Source organism: Acipenser ruthenus, chromosome 8 (assembly GCF_902713425.1).
Source record: "Acipenser ruthenus chromosome 8, fAciRut3.2 maternal haplotype, whole genome shotgun sequence".
NCBI classification, from domain to species: domain Eukaryota; kingdom Metazoa; phylum Chordata; class Actinopteri; order Acipenseriformes; family Acipenseridae; genus Acipenser; species Acipenser ruthenus.
Genome location: NC_081196.1, coordinates 44976947 through 44997114, shown reverse-complemented (window position 1 = coordinate 44997114; position 20168 = coordinate 44976947). Strand labels below are relative to the sequence as shown.

The 20168-nt window shown below is 37.4% G+C and overlaps 1 protein-coding gene across 2 annotated transcripts in view; it reads right to left on the bottom strand.

The window, feature by feature from the left end:
- The window catches only part of LOC117406662 (cytoplasmic protein NCK2), a 55162-nt gene that overhangs the window by 18750 nt on the left and 16244 nt on the right, over positions 1-20168 (bottom strand). The window lies entirely within an intron of this gene.

Here is a 20168-nt window from a genome sequence, read left to right as displayed (position 1 = left end):
GTTAAAACAACATTTAAAATACAGTCATGATTTGGAACATTTGTGTTTGTACACATCTCACTACAGAACCAAATCACGGAGAGCAGCAATGGCCAGTAAGTGAACAATTGTGTCTGTTGAGCAAGTTACAGAGAGATGCAGTGATTCTGCTTAGTGACTGGCCTTGATTAGAAACTGTTTTCAACCTAGATTCAAGCACCCCAGAGAACAGCCTTTAGTCAAACAGTTTCTCTCATTTGAAGTGCATTTACTGCAACTCTAATCAAATCTTCTGGCTGAATGTAATTATTGGTGGATTAGACAGTTTGCCATATATATATATATATATATATATTGTAAGACAGCAGGGAGGGGGGTTAAAATCCTCCCTGCAAGCACCTTTTTGTTAGTTTCTTTTATTGTTTGATTGTTTTTGCTTTATTGTTTTATTGCTTAAGTATCCCCTGCACCTGGTGCTTATTATTAAATTAGAGCCAGGTGCAGGGTATAAAAAGAAAGCAGTTAGTTTGCTCGGGGCTGCTGAGGAGAAGGAGGCAGAAGGTGTGCTCTGCTTCCTGGCAGTCGTGAGAAGCAAGTTCCAAGAGAGCGTTTGGTGTTTGTAGCAGGTAAACGGCTTAGCCGTCCTGCGGATCAGTTTAGGTTCCCGGTTGTATAGTTAGTGCTCATTGAGAAGCTAGGTGTTTATTTTGTGTTTTGTTTATTTTTGTGTTTTTGTGAATTAAAAAAAACATAGCGCAACCGTGCTTGAAAAACTCAATTCTGGTGTCCTGGGTCAATTTTTAAAGGGGCAAGAACCGTGAGTGGTGCCGGCTGGTTTACAATATATATATATATATGAGATTCGCTTAAGATTTCAGATATCAACATTTTGTGATACTATTTTAATTGTTCTGGTTTCAAACAGGTTCAGATTGGTTTAATGTGTTGTTACAGCACAACACATTAAACCATAAGTCCTTTTTCTCCTCTTTTAAATAAAAGCCGCAGTCCGTGCTGTCAACCTTGTAATACACATACAATGAACACACACACACACACACACACACACACACACAAACAGTTCCAATGTAATAATGTGCTCAATGGATTGTCAATGTGTAGACAGCAGAAGGGCTAGTAATGCATTTTAAAGCTGCACACAGAAGTCGGGAGAGGAAAGAAATGCCCTTCAAAAGTGCTAACTCTCTCTTGTCTCCACTGCAGTTTCCATGTCACCTGCAAATAGTGCTGAGACAGGACATTCTCAGTTCCCGGGACAGTCAGCATGCTGCTTCTCAATCGGTCTGACACGGCTGGAGATGGAGGGTTAAATATAGGGCCAAAGGCTATGACACCACATGAAATAAAGAGAGAAACCTAGATCATTGTATTGGTGCTGAAGTGTAGGTACCAGTAAGGTTACAACAGCTGTCCGATCTGGAACAGCAAACCGGTGAAGTGTTCTTTTTCACTCATCTTCCCACTTCCACCCCACAAAGCACTGATGTCACTGTAGGTTTTTTACACAAGAAGCTTGCAGACACGCAAATTCCACTATCACCGACTGTCTGGAAGACTGTATTCACCCTTCTGGCTTTCTTCTAATGAAATACTACCAGTGTTCTTAATTACAGTAAGAGCCCTAATAATGTACAGGATACGTCCGGGATGGAAGACTACTATTGCTTTACATTCCAGGTTTTGAACAAGCATAAAGCTACAGTGTACTACTATCATGTTCAACTGCACAGAAAAATAACATTTCTCAGTGTTTGTTTACTACATTCTTTCACAGTTTAGTTTCTCAGACATCTGATTCAGTGGTCAGGAGTTGCAACGCATAGTGAAGAAATCTGAAGCAGCAGAAAGGACCAGCAACTGGCTCTGGTTGAGCTGAAAAGATTCTGGTTGGGGACCTCAAGCATTGTAGAAAGAAAGCAATGTTGATGTAAAGCAAGGTAAGTAAGTTTAGGCTTAGCTGAGTAGGGGACAAAGGGGGTGATGCTTGGATGTCAGAATCACTGTCGAGCCCTCTTAAGGTGTCGTGGGCCATTCGACGAAACACCAAGAATGGAAGGTGCCCACTTGAAGACCCCAGAGAAGTACCTTACTCAGCTCAATCCAGACGGTTGTCATGCTGATGCGCTAGGGAGGCCGCAGTGGTTGATCCCTGGAGCCAGCATTACACTTCAGCCATCAACACTAGGCAGAAGGATATCTACATCATCAAATGTAAGGAAACTGGGTGGATAACATTAGCTTACAGTAAAATAAGATATGTCTTACTTGGTTCTTATCTTAGCGACAGAATGAAGTTTCAACACCTACTCAAGTAATGGAAATCAATCACGTGCACTTTCAGGTCTTATTATACCAATAAATGGTATAGCTTCATGTCACTCTGTGAGCCAAATACATTAGGAAGGCGCTTGCTACTGCTTGTAGCAGTAGGAGGTTATAAATTACATCAAGCCCTGTTAGACTCAGGAAGCAAAAAGGTTTGCACTGTTTTCCCAAATGGTGTTTTGAGATTGATAACATTTTACATGAACAGTTACACCTAATTTTATGTAGAACCCAATGGTGTGTGAGGTGGTCTCGAGTCCAGTTCTTGAATACAGTATTAAATGCTGCGAAGTGTGGACGCTAACCGTATTTATCACTTTTAAGATGGTTTAAAGGCAGAGTGTAGTGCTTACATTTGTAAAATCAGATCTTATTTTGATTAATATTCAAATACAGTAGCTCCAGTACTAAGCTCATTATGGATTTAGATTAGTGCATTATGCATTGACAATGCTGTTCACAGAAAAAATCAAACAAAAAGCTAAAGAAAATAGAAAGCCTCCTACTGTAGAGCACAACTGCATTGCCGCTGTGATTCCCCAGGATTTGCAACCACCCTCCAGCAAGCCAGGCTGTATACTGTAACTCAGATTTGACTCTGGAATTGCATAAATGTGTCTGAGCTCCGTTAACAGACGCTGATAAAGCTTCATCAGAATTAATATATATATTATATATTATATATATATATATATATATATATATACACACACAGTGCCTTGCATAAGTATTCACACCCCTTGGACTTTTCCACATTTTGTAGTTACAACCCGGAATTAAAATGGATTTAATTGGGATTTTTACCATTTGATTTACACAACATACTTAACACTGTGAAGGTGCAAAATATTTTTTATTGTGACACAAAAGTTAATTAAACAAAAAAAAAAAAGACATTTGTTGGTTGCATAAGTATTCACCCCCCCTGAGTCAATACTTGGTAGAAGCACCTTTGGCAGCAATTACAGCTGTGAGTCTTTTTGGGTACGTCTCTACCAGCTTTGCACATCTGGATCCTGCAATTTTTGCCCATTCTTCTTGGCAAAATTGCTCAAGCTCTGTCAAGTTGGATGGGGACCGTTGGTAATCAGCAACTTAAGTCTTGCCACAGATTCTCAATCGGATTGAGGTTTGGGCTTTGACTGGGCCATTCTAAGACATTCAGGTTCTTGTTTTTAAACCACTCCAGTGTAGCTTTGGCTGTGTGTTTAGGGTCATTGTCCTGCTGGAAGGTCAACCTCCGCCTCAGTCCCAGGTCTTTTGCAGATTGAAACAGGTTTTCCTCTAGAATTTCCCTGTATTTGGCTCCATCCATCTTGCCCTCAATCCTGACCAGTTTCCCAGTCCCTGCCGATGAAAAGCATCCCCATAACATGATGCTGCCACCATCATGCTTCACCGTGGGGATGGTGTTCTCAGGGTGATGAGCAGTGTTGGCTTTGCGCCACACATAGCGTTTTGCGCTAAGGCCAGAAAGTTCAATTTTGGTAGCATCAGACCAGAGAACCTTTTTCCACGTTTGCGGTGTCTCCCACATGCAGGATTTGATATGTTTTTTTTTTTTCAGCAATGGCTTTCTTCTCGCCACTCTTCCATAAAGCCCAGTTTTGTGGAGCGTCCGGGTTATAGTTGTCCCATGGACGGTTTCTCCCATCTCAGCTGTGGATCTCTCCAGCTCCTTCACAGTTACCATTGGCCTCTTGGTTGCTTCTCTGACTAATGCCCTCCTTACCTGGTCACTGAGTTTTGGTGGAGTTGCGGTTGTGCCATATTCTTTCCATTTTTTAAATAATGGATTTAATGGTGCTCCGGGGGATGTTCAAAGTTTGGGATATTTTTTTATAACCCAACCCTGATTGGTGCTTCTCCAGAACTTTATACCTGACTTGTTTTGATAGCTCCTTGGTCTTCATGGTGCTGTTTGTTTCGATGTGCTCTCTAACAACTCTGGAGCCTTCCAGAAACAGGTGTATTTAATCTGAGATCATGTGACACTTTAATTGCACACAGGTGGACTCCATTCCACTAATTATGTGACTTCTGAAGGCAATTGGTTGCACCAGAGCTTATTTAGGGGTGTTACAGCAAAGGGGGTGAATACTTATGCAATCAAGACTTTTCAGTTTTTTATTTGTAAATAATTTTGAAAAATATGTAGATTTTTTTCCCCACTTCGACATTATGGACTATTTTGTGTAGATCAGTGACAAAAAATCCTAATTAAATCCATTTTAATTCCAGGTTGTAACAATACAAAATGTGGAAAAGTCCAAGGGGGGTGAATACTTATGCAAGGCACTGTATATATATATATATACACACACACACACACGCAGACAAAATATTGCTACCCTACCAGAATTCCAGGTAACAGATCAAGAACAAAAGCATTTAGTAAACTTTATTCACTTTTTAATAAAACAAAAAGCTAAATACATAATTTCTAGTAATTTACAACTAATCTTTATAAAAAAACAAACACATTATTTAATTTAAAGTATTCGTACATTACAAAAGCATTGGCACCCCTGCTTAGTATTTCAGATGTCCTCCTTTTGCTTTTATTATGGCTTTCAGACGTTTAAGATAATTATAAACCAGTACAGTATGTTCCATCTTGTTGGTGAAAATCGGGGCCCATTCTGTCTTGCATATTTCCTTCAGTTCAGACAGGTGGGATACACAATGCTTGGCTACATGTTTTTCAGACCAGTCCAAAGTATATCTCCCTCACCTAAATTCACAGGTGTTGTGGACTGATCTTTTGTCAGTCCATGAAGTGATGTCAACTCTGTTGGCCCCTCTGCATTGATACTAAACTATTACTGTATATCTCAAACTTCTGATGTCAGCGACAGCAACAGGCAGTTTGAAAACCTATAATCAGTCTACATGCAAAGCAATCCAACGCTTCTTCAAAAGCAGCTGCAGATACCCTTGTTTTCTCCTCCTGTAACATCTGTTTTCTCAAGGCAGGGTATTTTGGGGGGTTTGTTTTTGTGTCCAGGTGAAAAGTGTGGATAACATAGTATCATGAACTATTTCAACTAGGCATGAAACGACTTTTCGATAATACGATTTATCGTGATTACGAATATTCGTGATAATCGTATCGTGAACATTTCTAAATTATTCAATAATCGTAAAAAACGATAGTCACATACTCACTCAACATGGCTAGAAGCAGAACAGATGCTTTCTCTCCAAATAAGAGTAAAATCATCAGTGTGTACTAGGACTGCTACGATAAAATCAAAAATACATTTTTCCATCGATTCCATTCCTCATTATATACATCGCTATAAATATTGGATAAACGATTCAATAATTACATTTTTGTAACACACATAGTTAATGACATTATTTAAGTTTATCAGCGAAACTGCACCAAACGCCCTGCCCTGCTAGATACAGTATTTCTGCCAGACAAGCAGTGGGCATGCTCTTTTTTCTCATGCTCGGATTAACTAGCATCTGATTTGTCAGATTTGAAAATGCTTTGTAAGCCCCGGGCGGTTAAAGCCACTCGGCTTCGCCTTGTGACTAATAACACACCCAGGACGTGTGGATAGTAGAGTATATCCCACACCCTGTCGTGCCTTATTGCTTACATATTTATTAAAATTATTATATTTTGTGTAACCAATTAATCAATTGCTATTTTGAGGCTTAAATGACAGCCCTAGTGTGTACTTTAACTACAAAAAAATATATACCGGGGAAATAACATAGGATGTACATCCAATCTGCAGAATGTGGCAAAGGCATGCCCTTACGTACCACCTGGTGGAGTTAAAAGATGTCAGCAGTCAACAAGCAAGTTCTCTTTTAGTAGCGTCCTTTTTTTCTTCCCAGTGCGGCACCCCCCTATACTGTCCTCCATTTCACCCTCAATTATCAATATATAATTTCAATACGTTCATTAAAATGTACATGCTATAGACTATTGTGCCACCAGAAAAACAGGCTACCTCGAGTAAAGTTGATAACGGTATTGACATGTATTTTCTTAAATTATAAATGAAATAACGACAAAAATGAATATGAATAAAGAACATCATGCCCATACTGCTCAATTCCATATTCCCATATGGTACAAAATAATGTATTTGTTTTGCAGACTATTTGAGAATAGTTAGCAGTATATGTGTGTAAAGCAAGTCCTTTAAATGTATTGAAATACAGATGCTTCATATTTTGTAATTATGTACTGTTTCTAAGTACATTTAAATAAATAAAATGTGTAAATAAAGCATAGGGAAGAACAAAGCTTGCAGTACCATTTTCACAGACTTAAATTAACTATGAATAATGGTAATACAAGGGCATTCATTTAGATTATTTTTCTTCCACCTGTGTGCTACTAATTTTTTTCATTCTTGCTAGATTCTTGCTCTTTTTTAAAGTCTGTAGCTTCCTTGTGTTGCAAACCATATCCCACAGAGAAAAAAGACAGAACTTGTTATTTCTTTCTTTTTATTCAGTTAAAAAAGTAATTGAAAAATAACCGCTACTATCGTGATAATCGGTGTATCATGAAAGAGTCGGCTCACAACTATTTGTATCGTGGAAATGTACTATCGTTTCATCCGTAATTTCAACACTAAGCAACAAGTAAGAAATACTATTTCTAGACCTGTATAGAGGTCTGCAGTGTCGGAAGGAGTTATACATATATTTATTTTCTCAACTGTATACTTTCATTTTGGAAAAAAAAAAAAAAAACACACAACTGTTTCTGTCAGGCTTACACAATGGTGTTAGTGGAAGCTTATTATTCAAATAAATCAGATTTTTGTTTTTAAGAGCATTTTACAAACAGATTCATTTGAGGCTATTTCCACCATTCATCAAAAGGAAAAACTCAAGTCCTGGTCCAGAGTCTGTTAATTGCTATTATTAGTAGAGAGCTGGCTTGATTGTACGGTTTTTCCTGGAAACATGTTGAGTTTCAGAGCTACCCATCAGATTTCTCCCTGCTTCCTATGATCTGAAAATGACCTATTTACAACAAATGTCCAACTAATATAAATTATGTTCAAAGTTACAGCTCCCATTTTACTTGGGATGTTACTTTAAACTGAATTATTAAAGCTATGCTGGCAAGCTGATGCGCTTCACTCAAGAGAAGTTTGACAATTCTTAATTGAGTATTTCCCATTCTGATTCTTCAGTTTCACAGACCTTGAGGATTAAATGTTGCTTGTCTTTGTACCCTGAAGGTGAGTGAGCATTTGCAGAAAACCTGAAAAATACAAACTGTCAAGTTCTTTCAAGGAAAGAGGCTTGGTCAGTGAATTAAATTGAAAGCTTGAATTTAAATTTAACTTAATTTAAATATGGAATGGAGACCTTGAATACAACTGAGCTGCCTACTTTTCAGTTCTGAAATATGTAAGCTGACATTCAATTGAAAAACGACCATATTTGTGGAACCAATACCTAGAATTTGGATGTTCAATTTTAACAGTTTATATTTCCTGCTGCTTTAATTATTTTTTTAGAAAATGACAGATATTTTTTTTAAGTTGAATGTTTCTCTAAATTAGCATGTTTTACTATCTTTGACAGTATTCTAGAGTTAAGGACATGGCAAGCATCCCATAGAGCAAATCAATGGAAATGCTGTGGACATGGACTGTTGCTTAACTGCTGGAATAAGATGCTTTGAAAATAAGAGTAATTAAAAAAAACAAAAAAAACAAAAAACACTGTGGGCTAGATGGGAAAGAACTTGCAGAAACATAGCTATACAAGTTGGAATTTTACCAGTCAGAATGACAACTTAACCCTTTGCAGTCCATTTATTAAGTGCGTGTCAGGTGCGTCAGGGCCAATTTATTTTCACACGCACAGTTAATTTTAGACGCGCTGTTTAAAAGTATTTTTTTTTTCCACAGTCAAACGGGTTTAAAAGGCCCTGCATATCAACAAAGCACTCACTAGGCATATCCAGCCCCGCCCCACCCTTTCGTTCGCTATAACTTTCACATATGCTAAGAAATAAATAATAATAATAATAATAATAATGATAAAGTCATACATACCGATCAATCATCTCCTGATCACTCGTTTTATCACCAAACACCTCAATAATGCGATCCACGTCATTATTTTATTACTATAACATCTGAAAAAAGCTCTGCAAATGTCTGTGATATTCTCTGAGCATTGATGCAGTAGCAGCCAGCTTGTTTCCTTATGGCCGCCGTTATCAGATGCCAGGGGCAAGTATGACTATTCATGAGATACGCCTTTTTTTTTTCCGGCTTGTCTCTGCTCCTGTCGCTCCCACTCGGCCATTGAATGGTTTTCTCGACTTTTTCCGGAGAAAAAATGACTAGAAACCCGTTTTTTGCGTCTTTTTGATGATGTCGGACAGGGTCTGACATTGGACCGGAAAGGGAAAATTGCGATGTTGGACCAGGTCCGACATAGGACTGCAAAGGGTTATCCCCCTTGCGTAGCACACAGATAATGTAAAACTAAAGTACAAAACCAGGACTACAATATTTACATTAGGGACATGAACTATATTTTGAATAGTGTAAAACTGCCCAATAAACTCTAACAATATTATATTACAAATGTGATTTTCAACAGGATGACAATGCCATGTCACAGGGGAAAAGCTACATAGCTCTGTTGCAAAGGAAAGTAGTACCTTTGTATTTAGAGAGTAAAAACATCAGACATTGAAGCAAAAACAGATGCAGTACAGTAGTTATTTATTTTTTTTCACTATTGTACAAAATAGGTGGACTGACGTGAAACACAAACAGTATGATCACTGAGCTTCTAGTATTACAATAGAACTGTGAATCACAACAAGGTTGTACTCATAAAACAGAAAATCTGAAAGGTAGTAACTGCAGCTCTATGTATAAGGTTTCTAAGTAATTCCAAAGGAAAGAAGACCAATAAAACTAATGGCCCTTTGCTGCCGATGGCTCATATCCAATGTCACATGTGTTGTCTCTGGAGAGGATTCGATGATCCTGGGTTCACAAAGATACAGCTGACCAGTGTTTGTAAGAAAAACCACCTGCCAAACAAAGCAAACACCCCAAAATAATTTAGAGGTCATTCCAATTAGCAGTTGTACTGCTTAAAAGGGTGCAGTCCCGTTGGTATTAAAATCCTATTTTAGCCCATTTTATTTACCTTTGTAACATTTTCACTGTTCCCCACATACAGCTGAAATGCCGCAAAATAACTGATACTGTACATGCACCCACGGTTCATCTGTGCCTTGGTGGGATTCCAAAAACACACACTGCATTTAATATTAAAACAAGGTGGTGTGTTTTTTACTTGTATATTATAACTTGCTTGTATATTATGAATGTACACGCTGACACAAAGTAAGCCAATTGATGGTCTTGCTTTATGCTAGAATGGAAAACAAGGGTAACAGTAAAATTGTATAATTTAATCAGAAAGCAGGACTTCCTGTCCTTCTCCTGTCTGTGGGACCGCTGTACAGTACTGTAAGTGATGGCTTTGCAGATACTTCAGGGAGGAGACTCGCTAAATATTTGGATGAGCAAAATGCTGGAGATGCACTTGGACCTTTTTTATTTGTCGTTTTACAGATACTTTTTCCTGTAGGCTCAATTTCCATACCTTATGTCAAACCTCACTTTTGATTTACCAGAAAAATGATTGTCTCTGACAAATATTACCAAGTGGGAACAGTGACTAATAACCACAATGTGAGATAAAACAGTTCAATTAGAAGGCTGTGTTTTTTGTCAGTACTGTAATGGAAAGTATTATTTATAAATATTTTTAATTAAATAAAACATATTTAAAAATCCAATCCAAAAATGGACATTGTTTAATAAATAATAATAAAAAAAACAATCACGTCATTGTGTTATCTACCTGTGTATAAAAGCATTAATACATTTGTACTTCCTAGTCAGGGGAAATGCAAAATTAAAACTTTTTCGCTTCTGGAAAATGTTGAAAGAAAGTCATGTAATTTGGAGTATAAACAAATGCTGGGATACTATGTCTTTGCCATTAGATTCTGTGTAGTTAGACTGGAACATTTTTGTTCAATAACGTTGCACATTTAAATAACTCAGTCCAGAGAGCTGTGTAGAGAAGAATTCCTGGTTTTGATTTAATTACCATATGTTCGTCTTCAACTATACTGCAATAATGACCTTGAAGCAACACTAATTCCTAATCCAGCAGGAGCAGCAGCAGGTGGCGATTGAGAACGTAATAAATTACATTATACAATGAAGTTGTAGGGGAGGCTCGTTCATTTTTACACACATTGATACAGTGCTGGGACGAACACAGGATTTCATGTTCGGATATTCGCTCAATTTAAATATTCGTTCGGACATTCACTCATTTTGCAAAAAGTAATAAAAGCCATTATATTGCTCTGAATGCAGACAGAGACAGCATAGCAGCAGGGGCAGGGGGCGTGGTGTGGCCATGGCCCCTGTGTGTGTGTGCCTTTATTTTACAGCAAGACCTTACAATATGTAGAAAAATATCCCAGGAGTAAAGAATAAGTTGTGTAGGCCTTACTTTACCCCAGTGAAATAACTACAAAAATAAATAAATAGTACATAAAGTTGACAATGCATTTTATTTTTTTCATTCCTTGCCATTGCCGTTTCTTCACAGTAAACAGTTGCCATCTGTGTATTTTTTGTGTGTGTATATATATATATATATATATATATATATATATATATATATATATATATATATATATATATATATATATATATACAGACGTGCTCAAATTTGTTGGTACCCTTACAGCTCATTGAAATAATGCTTCATTCCTCCTGAAAAGTGATGAAATTAAAAGCTATTTTATCATGTATACTTGCATGCCTTTGGTATGTCATAGAATAAAGCAAAGAAGCTGTGAAAAGAGATGAATTATTGCTTATTCTACAAAGATATTCTAAAATGGCCTGGACACATTTGTTGGTACCCCTTAGAAAAGATCATAAATAATTGGATTATAGTGATATTTCAAACTAATTAGTTTCTTTAATTAGTATCACACATGTCTCCAATCTTGTAATCAGTCATTCAGCCTATTTAAATGGAGAAAAGTAGTCACTGTGCTGTTTGGTATCATTGTGTGCACCACACTGAACATGGACCAGAGAAAGCAAAGGAGAGAGTTGTCTGAGGAGATCAGAAAGAAACTAATAGACAAGCATGGTAAAGGTAAAGGCTACAAGACCATCTCCAAGCAGCTTGATGTTCCTGTGACAACAGTTGCAAATATTATTAAGAAGTTTAAGGTCCATGGAACTGTAGCCAACCTCCCTGGGCGCTGCCGCAAGAGGAAAATCGACCCCAGATTGAACAGAAGGATAGTGCGAATGGTAGAAAAAGAACCAAGGATAACTGCCAAAGAGATACAAGCTGAACTCCAAGGTGAAGGTACGTCAGTTTCTGATCGCACCATCCGTCGCTTTTTGAGCGAAAGTGGGCTCCATGGAAGAAGACCCAGGAGGACTCCACTTTTGAAAGAAAAACATAAAAAAGCCACACTGGAATTTGCTAAAATGCATATTGACAAGCCACAATCCTTCTGGGAGAATGTCCTTTGGACAGATGAGTCAAAACTGGAGCTTTTTGGCAAGTCACATCAGCTCTATGTTCACAGACGAAAAAATGAAGCTTTCAAAGAAAAGAACACCATACCTACAGTGAAACATTGAGGAGGCTCGGTTATGTTTTGGGGCTGCTTTGCTGCGCCTGGCACAGGGTGCCTTGAATCTGTGCAGGACACAATGAAATCTCAAGACTATCAAGGAATTCTGGAGCGAAACGTACTGCCCAGGGTCAGAAAGCTCTGTCTCAGTCGCAGGTCATGGGTCCTCCAACAGGATAATGACCCAAAACACACAGCTAAAAGCACCCAAGAATGGATAAGAACAAAACATTGGACTATTTTGAAGTGGCCTTCTATGAGTGCTGATCTGAATCCTATCGAACATCTATGGAAAGAGCTGAAACTTGCAGTCTGGAGAAGGCACCCATCAAACCTGAGACAGCTGGAGCAGTTTGCTCAGGAAGAGTGGGCCAAACTACCTGTTAACAGGTGCAGAAGTCTCATTGAGAGCTACAGAAAATGTTTGATTGCAGTGATTGCCTCTAAAGGTTGTGCAACAAAATATTAGGTTAGCGGTCCCATCATTTTTGTCCATGCCATTTTCATTTGTTTTATTATTTACAATATTATGTTGAATAAATAATCAAAAGCAAAGTCTGATTTCTATTAAATATGGAATAAACAATGGTGGATGCCAATTACTTTTGTCAGTTTCAAGTTATTTCAGAGAAAATTGTGCATTCTTTGTTTTTTGTGGAGGGGTACCAACAAATTTGAGCACGTCTGTATATATATATATATAATCTCAGATATCACACAATTGACATTTTTTGGAACCAATATTTGTTGGAATGTTCGGTTATTTATCTCGCCACTACATTGGTACAAAGACAGTTAATTCCACCATTACCCTTTTAAGAAGAGGAGATCATTTAGAGACCTGGTGTAAACCCAGGTCTATCTGGAGGTGATGTTTTTTCATTAAGAACATCCCATTCTAGTCTATTTACTGTAGCTAAAAAGCTTAAATAAATAAAGCAATATGGCTTCATACCCACAACACCTTTTCAGACCAAAGTTCCATGATCTTATTTATGCTAAATCAGAGGACCAAGTTTTCATACCACCATGAAAAAGTCTGGTTTGGAGTATTGTGGAAGAAAGCTACACCTTTGTTCTTCTTTGACAAGGTTTGTGGTAGTGTTATAATCCACAGATCAAATGGGATGACTTATTCATCCATACAGCACTTATAATAAAAAAAAAAATACAATACAAAATCAGCCCCTTGCAAAGCTGTGGCGTAGTTGATACAGTTCATGGATTTCTATTTAGCGAGCTCTGAACCTACTGTATGACCTTTCAGGCCATTAGGTCTACTGTGCTACTCCCAAAACCTTTGCTGCCGAAAGAATACAGTAGGTAATTTAATCCACGCAGTGAACATCCAAATGGTGGCTGCATTCTGTTGCATATTACGAAGAAAAATTGAGTTTAATCCCACAGGAACTTTGAAACCAAGAGTTTAGTATTACGAGCAGCAGATTTCTCAGAGGCCCTGTAAGAATGACTCCAAGGACTGAAGAGTGTATTATGTTAGCTGTCAGATTCATAACAGTATTGTTAGTACTATTTAAATACAGTAACTAGGCACCGCTCCAACTTTACATCATATCTGCCTGAAAAGTAACAGCTCTGCTAATAGTGGAAATAATTGTAACGGCCAGATTAGCTGTGTAAGCAGTTCAAAACTGCAACCCCAAAGTGCAGTGCTGAAAATCTGCTTGCAGTTCTTTTCATTGCCAAACAAAAGGATCAGAAAAGCTTCTATATCTCGCATCAAGTCAAAAAAAAAAAAAGAAAAGAAAAAAAAACACGTTTCCCCAACCCGCACCGATGACATTGTTTCCCTATGAAATATACTTTATTGTAATTTGTGAACGACAGTTACCTTTTCACATAGCTGAATAATTTCTGATTTACATTACAAGGGCTCTGTGACTAAATAAGATGCTCATAAGCGTCAGGCTCACTAATGATGGTTTTCAATCCTCCGTCCAAGAACTGAACTCATACAGGAGCACTAAAGCTCATATGGATGAAACACTAAAAGGTTATTTTAGACAAACGCATGCGGTTGCGGTGGTGGCTCAGTTTTCAATACCAGGGTGCAATTACAATATGTGAATGCTTTGCATCTCATAATCTCCACTCTGTAGGTCAGGCTGGGATTGGTTCCAGCAGTGTGGCATGTAGGTGCTGGTGGATGTGCTCTCTTCTTTTGATGGGGTTAGTAGTTGTCCTTCAGGAGGTGAAAGAAATGTAAAATACAGTAACTGCAAACCCTTTACCACAACTGCACAGCAAAAGCATACCACAGCTATTTCCCCCGTCTTTCTCTATGGGATAAAGCGATAGGATAAAACACACTACAGCAGTGGTTCTCAAACTTTTTTGATCGCGGACCACTTGAATTTTTTTCTCGGCGGACCACACATTAACAGTATTGGTGACTGAAAAATAAGCACATAAAAAAAAAACACTATAATACTAAGAATAACCGTAGACTTACCTTTCTTTGCTTCAATGCGGGCCTGTTTCTGTGAGCAAAGTTAATTTAAAATTTGAGTTTTAAAAGAACGGTTCTAGTTTACTTTTCATTAACACGAATTTATCGAGAGGGATCAAAAACAGACTTTTTATTTTTAAATTGATAATTACAGCAGAAATGTATTTATGTGAATTAATAATCTGTGAAGTTACACCCATGAGGTACCAGCACAGTTGGAGCTACGAATGTCCAGTTCTAATCTTTATTTTATAAAATATAGGGCTGCAACGAAGGGTACATTTTGACCTTCGAAGGTTCGAACCTTCGATGGTACTCGTTTGCATAATTTATTGGTGACATCACCATAGCTACTTGTTTAGCTTTGATTGAAAATCCTATTATTTTATAGGTAATCCATATAAATGGAATAAAACATTCATACGTAGTTTAAAAACAGGTCTTATAGAACAGTAATGTTTTTATAATTTAAATAAAAATATAAACACATGTTGTTTATTTACACGGAATTCAGTCTGCTTGTCACCGTTCCAAGCAGGTTATCACTCACATTTTACTACTACTAAAAATATTAATAATACTACTACTAATAATAATAATAACAACAATATGAACTTATGCTTGTCAAGTGACCCCAGAGATTGGTTATGCCTCCATGATACGAGTCACTTGCACAGTTTGCATTCCATTTTTCTTTTGGTCGTCTTGTACACTAGGTATTCAGTACTGAAGCAATAGTCACTAAAGGTACGAACCCACTGCTTTGGACACTATACCCTGCTCCATACACGGCAGCGGCGCCATGTAGAGTTGCTACGCATACAATTCGGCGGATTTTAAGAACAACTTTTGTTTACTTAATATGCATTATACAAATCAAAAGATTGAATTTTACATGTGAGTGACATTTAATGTGTGATTTATAGTATTCACACATTGTCAAACAGTTTCTGTTAACAGGAATAAATAAATAAATAAATAAATAAATAATGGTGTGTGTGAACCTGTCTGACGAACCTTCATAGGTTTAAAACAATCTTCGAATCCCTGGCTAGTGAACGAACCTTTGAACCTTCGGACACAGCCCTAATAAAATTGAATGCTTGGATGGTGCACGCTGATTGGTTGTTGAGGATTTTTTACCATGCAAAATAGAACAATGCACGGCAGAATTATTTTTTGCTGAAGCACAGTTCAATTAATAAATTAATACACAACATATAAAACTTGCAATAAATATACGCATTGTTTTTAATAAATTTTAATAATCTTTTCGGAGGCATGACAGTGGACAAGTGCATAGAATTACAAGAAGCAAAACCTCCATTGGAAAAAAAAAAGCAAGAGACACAAAGATTGAAGTCAATAACTTAATGAAATCGAAGAAAACTAAAATGCTTGGGCAGGTGGTGGTTTTATTGATTTGATGAAACAAAGAAATGGTAATCGACTTAAAAACAGTTTGTCTAGGGGCTCCCGAGTGGCGCATCCAGTAAAAGCACTCGCTAGAGTGCAGCCTGGACGTCGCCGGTTCGAGTCCAGGCTATTCCACAGCCGATCGTGGACGGGAGCTCCGAGGGGGCGGCGCTCAATTGGCCGAGCGTCATCCGGGGGAGGGAGGGTTAGGTCGGCCAGGGTGTCCTCGGCTCACCGCGCACCAGCGACCCCTGTAGTCTGGCCGGGCGCCTGTGAGCCTGCCTGTAAGGGGGGCCTGCAGAGTGAAAAGAAGCAGACGGGCTGACGGCACACGTTTCGGGGGACACGTGTGTCCGTCTTCGTCTCTCCCGAGTCAGCGCGGGGGTGGCAGCGGTGAGCCGGGTTGAAATAAAAAAGAATTGGGCTTTCCAACTTGGGGAGAAAACGAGAACAAATAACTGCCGATTTCAAATAAATAAATAAATAAATAAATAAATGGCATTCCAGCATTAAACTGCACCAAATGTTGTATTCAGACAGTCAAGCCCTTTGCTAACTTGCCAGGCTTGCCTCTGTTTACTTACAAAGCTTGATTAATAGGCTTTGACTATAGTGGCTTTGATTGGTGTTGCAGCTGTCACTCTCTCACACTCTCCCTGTTTTTTTTTTTGGCCCAACAAAAACTTTCTATATGTATTTTCTATTTCAAAAGGACGATGAAAACATCTAGTACAAGCAAGTAATTAATTTTGTGATATTCTAAACTTTAGAAATAAGTTTATTTAGAAGTATATGCATGTAGAAACTGTAACATCCCATGTACAGTAAACTTATTTTATTCTACAGTATATATTCATTCTTTCCATTTTTTATGAGCTGTGAAAATAACAGAAATGGTATTTGTTTTATACTGTGGTTTTTTTTCATTATGTTAGTGCGATAGTGACAACATTTATTATATGGACATATACATGTCAAACGCATAAGTAGGAGGCGCTATGAATGATTAATATTTTTCTTTGTACTTCAAAATCTGTATTGTGGACTGACATATAATGTAATAATAAAATATAGAAAGTAGGGAATGACTGTTTATTTATTTATGCATATTTTTATTGTATTTCTTTATACATCTAGACCTGTATTATAAGTAAGCAATAACCCACAAAAGGTATATCTTATGCATGGTTTCAACCACCCATAAGTGGGTTACTGTGCATATAAAATGGCTCTATGTTTATTTCATAAAAACACACAATAACATTTTAAACTTTAAGTTTTATGTAACGTATCCTTCCGCCAGTGCAAAACAGTTCCTATACTTTGTCTTCAGAACTAACTGCAGAGTACATTTTTTTAAATTATTATTCAAGTTTCTTTTTTTATGTGCAGTTTGAAAAACTAAATATAGCCTTCTGCTTATTTACATGTTTTAGACACTTTGGTAAGTAAAGTTGACATTTAAAATCACTGTTTCCCCTAGTACAATAATCTGCACCTTTCAGGGTTCTCCCCAGGAATTCTGTACAGCCGGGCGGCAGAACATTATAGCCGGGAGCACTTAACGAATAAATAAATTTGCCTTATCTTAAATATATAATACAACAAAGAATTTGAATAAAATGCTGTCTTTCATTGACTATATCTGGTTTCTCTTTTTTATGTTCTACATTTTCATGACTGTTTCTTATTATGGTAAATTACAGTGCTAGTTTAGGCACTCTACGATTTGACTGGGGAAAGATAATGTAGGCATTTTATAATATAGTCTATGTACATGAGTTAGCTGAATCATTACCAGGTAGGGGGCGATACGTTTTTTTTATACAGCTCATTTATACATCTGTATTGTTACGCAACCTGCTGATATTTTCATTGCAGTTGTTTATTATTTTACCATGTTGTGAAGTTGGTTATGTTGAGTATAATAACTACAGGTTCATCGACTTCACACTCCTGAAATACATGCACAAACAAATACCTTAAAACACTCAAGCTTGGACGTCGCCGGTTCGAGTCCAGGCTATTCCACAGCCGACCGTTGGGCATTTCAAATTGGGGAGAAAATAATAAAAACTAATTGGCAACGACTAAATTTATAAAAAAAAAAAAAAGAAAAAAAAAAGAAGAAAACACTCAAGTTTGCTGTAGCAGTTGGCAGCTGTGAGGCAGTGCAAATACACTTTATTAAACAAAAGGGGGAAAAAGGATTCTATTGGACAACTGATACTGTAAATATCAAGCTGGTCACTCCACCACATTGCCTCATAGATACTGGCGATAATAATAATTTTGATATAACTGCAGAAATGTAATGTCAAAGACACTCCTTTCACAGTTCCTTTGGGGTCTTCTGTTGAAACCATGCACACATGTACTGTGTACCTCCTATCACTGCAGGGGTGTGGAATTGTTTAATAAGAAAAGCTAGAAAAATCTACTTGCTCCCTCCCTGTCGCACAAAACACACACACACACACACACAAAAGTAGAATATAACTTGTTATTCAAGGTTCTTTTTTGCTGTTGTTAACAGTGAACACAATCAATCACTTCGTGATTAATAACCATTTTGCTTCATGAAATTAAAAATTATTGTGGCACTAAATTTACACGGCTTTTTCAGAGTTTTTCTTCTTTATCCTGGCTTTTTTTCCTGAACCCAAAGTTGAAAAGACTCTGAAACTTGGTTAAAACTACTTATTTCCTAATGATTTATTTAAACGTCATCTGTTATTATACCCCACACTTTTACCTGATTAAAAAATCAGGCAGCTGCCTTAGTTTCAGGAATAATGGTAAGTTATGATGATGTATCACTTTAAATCATAAACCACACAGCTTGACAAAGACACATGGGAATACTTCTTCTCGCTCAAACAAATCTTGTTGTACCTGACATCGGGTGATACGAATTCCACCCCGCTGCTTTATCTACTGCAGCATGAAGATTAATCCTGATCCAATCAATTCCTTCCCAGAAGGAACCATTGCACAAAAGAATGAATAAATGCAGTAACATACAGTATCCTTCATTATGCGATTTTTATGTTTCATCACCAACAAATATAATCTAAATACTACATTGTTTAATTTATTGAATTTGTTTTTTGTTTTTGATTTAACGAATGCTTTTAAAACAGAATCTATGCTACGACTTAAGATCTCTCTCTCGGTCTACCAATAGGCAGTTAAATATCAGGGCTTTGGATGAATTGTTGCTTTTCATTACCAAAGACTGCCTAAAAGATAATCCAGCAGGGTTGTTTGGGGGAGCACTGTAGTGTATGCGCCAACATGTGTGACCTTTTCAGTGCTGTCCATTGGGAATCTCTCACCTGCAGAACAGAGATTAGCAAAGATCCTGCTGTCAACAATAACTCTTCAGCCATCCTCTCGAGCAAAGCTCATGTGTCATGACTGACCACCCTTTAGAGTTGAGCAGACTGTAAATCAATGAAGATCATTCAACTCAGTTGGAAAATGGGATCTCACTTAATATTATTTGCAAGTAGGTTTGCGGTTCATCAGCATTTCTAGCTTTAGGCCAAACTATAGCGTATCAAAATGAGGCCATGCAGTACTGCTGGAAGCATCCACTCTCTTTGTAAAGAGGAGAGCTATGGGAGAGACTGATAAGAAAATCATATTTTCTACACAAGCAGATGTTTAAACTCAGTTAGCTTACCCAGTAATGATATGACAACTTCCCAATCCAAAGTCAACTCTTCCACCTGTAATGGAATTTTATTGACAGAATCACAGAATACAGAGCTGTATCAAAAGACACAGATATGGCCAGAGTTAAAATAATTTGCTAGTGACAGGGTGACCCTGCACCGGACTGATGGATGCATCCACTTACAGTACAGTACAGTACATACAGAACAGAGGAGAGAAACACCATGACATAAGCTCACAAAATAGAATGTCATGATTGTTCCAGGCACATCTTGAAACAGTATGCTTAAATATATCTGGTATAGTGTACAGACCACTGCAGCAATGAGATATTAAATAATGTGCTGGTGGAGAAAAAAATAAATAAATAAATAAATAAATAAATAAATAAATAAATAGAGACCCTCTCCTTTGTTTCAAATTTCAATAAAAAGAACTGGATTCTTTTGACAAGCAATGTCCTTCTGTAGTTTTCAAACAACACTGTCCTATACAAGACCTTAGCTCATAAACAAAATTAATAAAACAGGGACTAGAAATAATTCATTGACAAAGTCCAAAGACAAAAAT